This window comes from Cornus florida, unplaced genomic scaffold (genome assembly GCF_030987335.1).
Source record: "Cornus florida cultivar Cherokee Brave unplaced genomic scaffold, ASM3098733v1 CherokeeBrave_3.0.0_Hap2_Chr08, whole genome shotgun sequence".
Classification (NCBI taxonomy): domain Eukaryota; kingdom Viridiplantae; phylum Streptophyta; class Magnoliopsida; order Cornales; family Cornaceae; genus Cornus; species Cornus florida.
The window spans coordinates 61,010,176-61,017,510 of record NW_026775578.1 but is presented as its reverse complement, the minus strand read 5'-3'; the positions used below and the strand labels follow the sequence as shown (position 1 = coordinate 61,017,510).

Here is a 7,335-nt window from a genome sequence, read left to right as displayed (position 1 = left end):
AATCGATCGAACTTTATGGGATCTTTGGATAAGGACAAAAAAGCTTGGATCCATCTTGAAATGCTGAGATCAATGAACTTTTGATCGATCAAATATTTTATGAGATCGATCAAACTTGCTGAATTTCCACCACTTGTTTCCTTTTGCTCCTACTTTGCTCCTTTCTTTGATTCATCTCAAAATTGCTTCAATTATGCTCTTATTTAGTTGAGTTAGCTTATTTTGGGGATAAGTACCTAAAAATGGAAATAATACAAAATCAATCTAAAACGGAAAAATAAGATAGATAAAGGTTCTAGAATACCTAAGTTTAAAGGGTTTAAATGCGCACTGTTCAGCGCTCATCACACCTCCAAACTTAAATATTGCTAGTCTCTAACAATGAACTAGAAAGTAAAGGAATGAAATGAACAACTATACAACTATGAACTAGAAAGCAATAAATGGATAACGCCACTTTCGTAGGGAACACGATTACATTTAGCATATGCAATAAGCCTTTTAAACCCCTAGGTTCCCCTAGTGGACGAGTGAAGTCTCGTGAGGGCTTCTAGAAATGATGCCCACAAACATTAAGCTTATTCTCACTAAAGAGATACCAATATTGCAAACGAGAATTGGGAGGAAACTACCTCAAGTATGTAATTTTTCAACCATTTCCAAGCAATCTCCCAAACTTTTAACATCAAGCAAGCAAGTATGGTCCTTTACACATTAAGAAAATGATCATGAAAATCAAAACAACTCTAGAATCTTTTTTGAGTGGACCGGCACTAAGTATGTTGCTATCTTAGCCAACTAAAGAAATGATCACATCCTTACCCTCAAACTAGCACACAAATCTAGTATCGATCACCAAGACAAAAAGTGGACCTTTTATTAAAGCTTTATTGTTCTAGGTGCGCTTATTCTTTTCACTCGATTTTTTATTTTTATTTTTATTTTTTATTTTTTTTAGGATCAAAGATGGAAGTATGGTGTAATGTGTTGATCTATTAAGCTTTCTAGCGATCCATAAGGTCGAACGTTAGGTTAATGACTCCCAAATCAGACGGCTTTAGGGCACTAGGTGTTCAAACACCCCTAAGGACTTACAAGCTCAAGACAATCTCCATCTAATCATTTCTCACTTCTCTCCTTTTGGGAGAAGTCATTTTTTAGTGTTTTTGCAACTTTATTTATTTATTTATTTATTTTTTTCAAGTTCATTTATTAACTTAGAGTTTGGGCCCTCCACCTTTCGGTGCGAGAAGTTCAGTGCTTGAGGAGACTAGAATCTCGGCTACTTAGTGAAAAGGGGTTGTTATCCACCTTTATCAAAATGAAAACTTTCAATGCACTACTAGCTCAATTGTGATATAATCAATTCAATTATCAACAAAACATATACCCCACAAATGAATGCTAGTGTGCGCCTGTGCTAGCGTAGAATACTAGAGTAAATCTCAAAACAATCACAAAATCAGGATAATGTGGACGACAAGTGCAAGCAAGATATCAATTTTTTTGAAAAATTTACTCCTAAATGGCATCCACAAGGCATACAAGGAGTATTGGACTCTCAAGTCAAGCAATTTTTAAATTTTAAGCATATAGTCCTCAAAAGATCAAGATCATAGCTAGTTATGGACCAATTATAGAAAATTTCTCAAATACACAATTCATGCTCAAAATTTTGAATTGAAAGCAAATACTGTAATTAACACCATTACCACCCCCCCAAACTTAAATGGCACAATGTCCTTAATGTGCAAAGAGAACAAAGGAAAGAGTATACCAGTGCAGCTAAGCAAAGAATGGCCGGGACACAAGTATCCAGTAGGTGGCATAGCCCCCCCCCCCCCCCACCCCAAACTTGGGATTAATTGTGGTCCTAAAAAGATGGCACTAGATAAAAGTTTATTAGACAACAAAGGGGATAATAATAGTGCACAGTGGACAAGCAAGTGTAAATGGGATAGGAAATTGAAGTAAGGAGAGGGGAAAAAGGGTGGTCCTGAAAAAATTCGGGCAGTACTCTCTCTCACTGAAGTCACTAGGATGCACTTGATGGAGTCAATCACAGACAGATATATCAATACGTATATATGACATCCATAAACAAAGTATATATAAAAGAGAAATAAAGTATAGTACAGTACATCCAGTGTCTAGGCCAACAGACTGGTCGCAAGTATAAAATAGTATAAAAAATATGACAGATATCACAGATATATAATAGGAGAAGAAGATATGGAAATATTAAGTGGAGGAAGAAGGACGGGCAGGGGGTGCTTCGCGGATGTTTCTGGATAGATCACGTAATGCAGCTATGACATCCGTACGGAGTGAAGCAATATCAGCCCGGATGGAAACCATGCCATCCTCCAGAGTCTGAAGACGCTCTCCGAAGCTGGGTATTTGAACTGGAGCCTCAGGTGCTGCTGTAGCGGGAGAATAATGATCCTGAGCTTGCTTCTCATCATGAACGGGTAACCTAGCAGGAGAGTGATGCTCTGGGTCCTCTACGGGCTACTCTAAGTCAATATCCATGTGCATGGCAGTCAGATCGACTGGTATATCGTCCGCTGCCTGCTCTGCTACTGCTGCCGCTGCCTGCTCCAACTCCTCTCTCTCTAGCTCCTCAGCTGCCTCCACAACATTGTCCTATAGACTCTTGATAAGAGCCTGGTAGCTCTTATCCCAATCTTTCTTCTTGAATGAGCAGGCCCTAGACTCAGTACGCTCCCGTGGTTAGAAGGGATAGCGCTGGTCTCTCAGAATCTGTGTGATGAGATGGCCGAATGGGAGATACTTAGCCTGTTTGGGCTTGGCCTTGCTAATATGGTCAACATACAGCTTCATCATAACACTCCATATGAGCGCATGAATGGATAGCCAGTGCCCTGTATAAAAGACGTATAAAGCTATCAGAAAGTTACCATGCCTCTGTATCTTGTGGCTGGCCATAAAAATATTTTGGTATAGCACTGAATCGAAGAACCACACGTCGTCTGGTAGATAAGTCTGAGTGGCGAAAGTCTCGCCACCTGCATAGTGACCTGTGAGTTCAACGGCCATATCTGCATATGAGGGCCTCGTGGTGATAATGTCCACGAGCAACAGTCTTTACCCTAGCCATGGCTTGCAAAATAAAAGAAAACTAAAAAAGGAAGTCAGTGCTGGTATAAAGAATTAAAGCATAGTTGATAGAATCATGTATGTCAAATAAGATAGACAAAATAGATAAGGAACATGAATCTATGCAAGTGACAAGAAATGAGTGACATGATGTGAAGCATGCTAGACAGTATAAGTATAGAATGCATCCAATGTGGAAAACACAGGCATTGGACATGTATGAGGTAGCATGAAACATAAGAGATGGTGTGTGAAATGTGTGTTGCATATCTGTGAAGTTCGATGGATCACAAAAATGTGAGATCAATGCAAGTTCGATCAATCGTGAATAAGTGAGATTGATCTGTTACAGATCGATCTGAGAAAAAGTTCTATTGATCGAACTGTGAGGTGAAATTCAAAAAGTCACGGATCTGTAACGTGGATGGCACGGGGGCCTCACAAACAAGCTTGTGGGCCCCTCTACACAACAAATCAACATATTTGGTCACTTTCCATGGCCCGTGACCCCCAAAATTGAAATTAAAATAAAAAAATATAAAACTTATATATACATATATATACACATATATACATAGCTTCAAGCTTCATCAATGGCAAGATTCATCATCAAAACACCTTAGATCTAACATATAAAGCATGAATTCATGGAGAATAATCTTGCATCAAAAGAGGGATCTTGGATCTTACCCAAAACCGAGAGATGAGATGAAAGGGAGATGAGATCCGAGGTCCGAGATGAGGGAGAGAGATTCGAGATGAGGTGGACTCGCCAGAGGGTTCGCCGGAGGTGGGGAAGTGAGTTGCAGCGGCGAGGGACGAATGTGAGGGTGTTAGATCGATCTGTGGTATTGATCTAACAACCTTAGGTTTGATTTTTAAAAATATTCTGTTACCAGTTCGATCGATTGAACTGAAATCTCAGATCGATCGAACTGTGATCGATCTTTCTTTACTAAAAGACAAAATTGTTTTGAAGCTTTGCTTTTTTTTTTTTTTTTTAATAAACAAAAATTTAAAAATATTTTTTGGAATATAAAACAAAATAAAATATAAATAATTTATTATTTTAAATTTAAAATTCAAAACAAAAAATCAAACTTAAAACAGTAAATCAAATAACAGAGATCGATCTCTCCAAGATCGATCTCAGATAAACTCCGATCGATCGAACATGCAAAAACTTGCAGACATATTCAATCGATGGGACAGAATGCAGGTTTAAAAAATTTCTAAGTGTTGAGACTGCAGATCGATCCAAGATGAAGTTGGATTGATCGAAGAACTAAAGATTGATCTAGGAACAAGTTCGAACGATGGGACAGAGAGCTGAAATATGCAGGATTTCTTTGAACGATTAGACAGAGAGGTGATTGGATGCAGGTAGATGCAGGTATGTAATTCGATCAATCGAACCTCCTTGGAGATCGATCGAACTTATGCAAAATGCTCATTTCTAACATGAAAGTGCATACAATCCTAATCACAGTTCCTAGCAATGCACATGAACCTAAAGCAAATATCTAGATTTCGCAAGAAATGAAATTTAAAATAGAAATGAGGGAGGAATAGGGTTGTGACACCCTACGAAATGTACTAGTCTTTAACGTCTCTAGCAAGACGTTGGGGTCTTTTAGCCCGGGTCAAACATCTTGGAGTGCATTCCCTCTTTGATGGGGTGATAAGTGTTTTGAACTCCACCCAACAAATGGTTCCCTAGAGAACTTGTTGGATTAGGCTCAAAAGAAATTTTTGGTTCTTGGTCAAAATGATCTTTGGGCTTCCATGCCCTTTCAAAACAAGTGTTTGAAACAACTTTCTTGGAATTCAGGGTTGAAGATGAACTTTTTGGAATTTTGGTTTCACACAAAGACTCTATTCCTTCACATTATTGGTCATGATATTTCTTTACAGCATTCACTTCTTCATGCTTGTCAAATGAATTGGGGGTCGGATTGAAGATATTCAATTTTACCTTCATGTGGCCAAATGAGATCTTCATTATCCCCGTCCTACAATTAATGTTGGCATATGAGGTTGCCAAGAAAGGACGGCCAAGGATAACGGGAATTTAGCTCGTAAGATTCGGGACCGGTTCCATGTCAATGACAACGAAATCAACGGGGAAGAATAATTTATCAATCTTAATCAATACGTCCTCAATGATACCCCTAGGCTTTTTGATGGATCGGTCGGCAGGTTGCAAAACCACCGATGTCGGTTTCAAGTCTCCTAAGCCTAATTTGATATATACCGAGTATGGAAGAAGATTAACACTTGCTCCTAAGTCTTAAAGAGGCTGATTAATGATATAATCTCCAATGATGCATGAAGTGGTAGGTGAACCGGGGTCTTTGAACTTTGGAAGAGTGTTATGCTGCAAAATTGAGCTTACTTGCTCGGTTAAGACCACTTTCCTAGGTACTTGGCTTTTGTTCTTCCTCTTTTGGGTGCATAAGTCTTTCAAAAACTTGGTATAAGCCGGAATTTGCTTGATTGCATCCAAAAGTGGAAGATTGACTTTCACTTGCCTAAACACATCCATAATTTCATTTGTTTTGGCCTTTTGCTTGTCAATTGAAATGGATCCTCTTAAGGCATCCGGAAATGGTGCTCTTGGCTCAAAAAAAATTTCAGAAATTTTCTTTGAAGTCTCTTCAACACAAGAAGTTTTGAAATCAGTTTGCAAATTTTTCTTTTCAAAATCACTTTTCAAATCACTTTTCAAGATATTCTCATTTGAAAGATCATGCATATGCAATGAAGGAGGAATAGGATGAGAAACGGGACGGGTGTCAACTTTGGGTTGCACTGGTTCACTCTCTTCATTGGACATGCCCATTTGGTTGTCCATAATCTTCCTACTTCTTAAGGTAGTCACCATATTGACATACTCTATTGTGTGACCTTCCGATGATGAATGAGTCTCCACAACATATTGTTGCTTGGGTAAGGCATTCAAAGGCATTTTCCCTTACTCTCTAGCATTTAAAGTACTAGCTATTTGCCCTACTTGGGTTTTTAGCTTAGCAATGGGTTGAGAATGAGAATGAAACAATTGAGTGTTCGCCTCTAGAGTGCTTAGAGCGGTCAAAACTTTCTCTTCAAAAGCGGGACTCCTAGCATTTCCTTGAGAATATGATGGTTGATTAGGAAAATGAGAATTAGCAAATTGATTTCCTTGTGATTGAAATGATGATCTAAAACCTTGGGAACCTTGGCTTTGCATCGGAGGTGGAACATACTTCCCTCGGAAACCACCTTGGGGAGGGTTTGAGCCTTCCCCTTGGTTTCTCCAAGAGAAATTCGGGTGATTCCTCCAACTACGATTATAGTGATTGCCATAAGGATTGTTCCCTTGATTAACAAAAGTTGCATTGACTTGTTCATGATGCTCATTTTGTACATGTCCATGGGGACAATTGGAAGTAGAATGTAAAACACTTAAACAAGTCATACATGTCTCATTGGATACATGATGGGAATGGTTAGGGATGGAAGATACTTGATTTGCCGAGTTTTGGTTGATTAAGAATTGATCAAACCTTTGAGATAAGGATTTCATCTCGGCGGCTATTTCATTGGAATGGTCAACTTGATGTAAGCCAACATTCTTCCTTCCACTTGAATTCCTATTATTCTTGGAAGATAAAGTTTTTTGCAAAGAATTTTCACTCATGCTTTTATAAAGACGCCACACGTCATCCTCATGCCTATCAATGTAAGAGCCACCTATGGAAGCATTAACCATGCCCTTATAATTGTCGGATAAGCTCTCAAAGAAATATTGACCTAATTGCCATTTGGGCATGTCATGATGTGGACACTTCCTAAGCAATTCATTGAATCTTTCCCATACCTCATGGAAAGTTTCCCCATCCCAGTGTGAAAACTCTAGAATTGAGGTTCTCATGGCATTGGTCTTAGAAACTGGATAGTACTTCTTCAAGAACTCTTGTTGCATTTCTGCCCAAGAAGTTATTGAAAAAGGCCTAAGATTGTTAAACCAACATTTTGCCTTGTCTTTAAGGGTGAATGGAAAAAGTTTAAGCCTTAAGACCTCTTCTGGCATGTCCGTGTATCTCACCGTGGAACATACTTCAAGAAACTCATCCAAATGCTTGTAAGGTTCTTCACTAGGAAGTCCATGATAGTTAGGAAGCATTTAAATGGTTTGTGGTTTGATTTCATAGTGGTGTGCTCTAAATGGTGGCA

The 7,335-nt window shown here is 38.7% G+C and overlaps 1 pseudogene; it reads left to right on the top strand.

Annotated features, from left to right (window-relative positions):
- The first annotated feature begins 6,929 nt into the window (after nt 1–6,929).
- On the top strand, nt 6,930–7,028 carry LOC132272162 (small nucleolar RNA R71; annotated as a pseudogene).
- Nucleotides 7,029–7,335: the final 307 nt, after the last annotated feature.